Source organism: Nomascus leucogenys, chromosome 7b, assembly GCF_006542625.1.
Source record: "Nomascus leucogenys isolate Asia chromosome 7b, Asia_NLE_v1, whole genome shotgun sequence".
Taxonomy (NCBI): domain Eukaryota; kingdom Metazoa; phylum Chordata; class Mammalia; order Primates; family Hylobatidae; genus Nomascus; species Nomascus leucogenys.
This window is the reverse complement of record NC_044387.1, coordinates 8,818,209-8,820,643: the sequence shown is the minus strand read 5'-3', so window position 1 is coordinate 8,820,643 and position 2,435 is coordinate 8,818,209.

Below are 2,435 nucleotides of genomic sequence, written 5' to 3'. Positions count from 1 at the left end.
ATTTTTTTTTTACATCGAGTCAGTGTTCTGTCTTTATGACATTTCAAACTTTTTGTCCTCCAACTTCTGGTTCTATGGAGGCAAAATATGCAGATTTTAATTCAGTTTAACAAACATGCACTGAGCTAGGTACTGAGGACTCTGAGAAGACTCAGTCCCTTTCCTCTGGGAGTTCCCAGTCCAATGGGGGAGTTGGACACTAAGCTAAAAAAGCTGATTGTGACTGTGGTGAGAGACACATGCAATACAGGCATTGGTGTGGGTAGGGCAAGATCAGTTTTGGTGGAAGATCCGTCCTGATCCTAACTGACAGAATGGAGCATATTCACTTTCTGTAGCTGTGTAACATGCCCTCCATGCGAGGCAGCCTGGCCACCCTGACCCTTCCTTGGCAAGTTGGTGGATGCCATCCCTGCTGTGGCAGACGAGCTTGTAATGGAGCACGGTGAGTGACCTGTGGGAGGAGCTGCCACTACCCTTTTACCTGCTTTTATCATACTGCCATTTGGGTGCCCCATTCACTCTACACCTGGGAAGTCATTACTTTCCTGCTCTAGCCTTCAGTTTCCCCATCTGCAAAATGTATGTCGGTCAATTTGAAAAAGGTCAGTTTCTTGACTCTATTCTTGGACTATTTCCATTCATTCTTTTTTTTTTTTTTGAGACGGAGTCTTGCTCTTGTTGCCCAGGCTGGAGTGCAATGGCACAATCTCGACTCACTGCAACCTCCACCTCCCGGGTTCAAGCGATTCTCCTGCCTCAGCCTCCCGAGTAGCTGGGATTACAGGCATGTGCCACCACGCTGGACTAATTTTGTATTTTTAGTAGAGATGGATTTCTGCATGTTGGCCAGGCTGGTCTCTATCTCCCAACCTCAGTTGATCCACCTGCCTCAGCCTCCCAAAAGTGCTGGGATTACAGGCGCGAGCCACCACGCCGGGCCTTCCATTCATTATTTATTTATTTTATTAATTTATTTCTGAGTATGAGTCTCGCCTCTGTCGCCCAGGCCGGAGTGCAGTGGCAGGAATCTCGGCTCACTGGAAAGCTCTGCCTCCCAGGTTCACGCCATTCTACTGTCTTCAGCTCTCTGAGTAGCTGGGATTACAGGAGCCTGCCACCAGCGCCCGGCTAATTTTTGTATCTTTAGTAGAGACGGGGTTCACCATGGTAGCAGGATGGTCTCAATTCCTGAACCTGGTGTTGGACCCGCCTCAGCCTTCCACAAAAGTGCTGGATTACACGTGTGAGCCACCGCGCCCAGCTCCATTCATTCTTTAACACAAATTAATTAAGTCACAACTAACTATGAACCTCCTTTTGGATGGAAGGAGGAATTCTGGAATACAGAAAGCACTTTTTTTCTAATCAGTGAATGCAAATAAATATCTCTCAGAGGATTTACCAAAGGGTAAAAAAACTTCTTTAAGTTGGTTTCCCCTTTTTAAAAAAATTAATAATAATAATAATTATTATTTTTTGAGACAGAGTCTGTTACCCAGGCTAGAGTGAAGTGGCATGATCTTGGCTTACTGCAGTCTCCGCCTGCCAGGTTCAAGTGATTTTCCTGCTTCAGCCTCCTGAGTAGCTGGGATTATAGCGTCCACCACCACACCAGGCTAATTTTTGTATTTTTAGTAGAGGTGGGGTTTCGCCATGTTGGCCGACTGGTCTCGAACTCCTGACTTCAAGTGATCTGCCCACCTCGGCCTCCCAAAGTGGTGGGATTACAGCCATGAGGCACCGTGCCCAGCCTAATTATTATTATTTTTTAGAGACCAGATCTCACTATGTAGAACAGGTTGGTCTCAAACTGCTGGCCTCAAGTGATCCTCCCACCTTGGCCTCCCAAAGTGCTGAGATTACAGGAATGAGCCACCGCACCTGGCTTTTTTTTTCTTTTTTCTTTTTGAGATGGAGTCTCGCTCTGTTGCCCAGGCTGGAGTGTGGTGGCATGATCTCAGCTCAGTGCAACCTCTGCCTCGTGGGTTCCAGCGATTCTTCTGCCTCAGCTTCCCAAGTAGCTGGGATTACAGGCTTGTGCCAGGATGCCCTGCTAATTTTTGTATTTTTAGTAGATGCTGGGTCTCGCCTTGTTGGCCAGGCTGGTCTCGAACTCCTGACCTCAGGTGATCCTTCCACCTTGGCCTTCCCAAGTGCTGAGATTACAGGTGTGAGCCACTGTGCCCAGTTTGGTTTTCCCTTTAGATTAAGCATGCAGAAAGCATTTATTGTGGGGGATTATAGGGACTTACCATTACTACCCCGTTAGGAATAATAGATTGGAGTTTCATATAGCAGTTGACATTGTGAGATTTCCTCTGGCTCCTTGGTTGTTTTCTGGACAGGCAACCTGATGGAGCATCTGTTGAGAGGCTTAGTATACCCCAGTGAGGGCATACAAGCTTCTGTCTGTTACCTTTATGGGAAGCTAT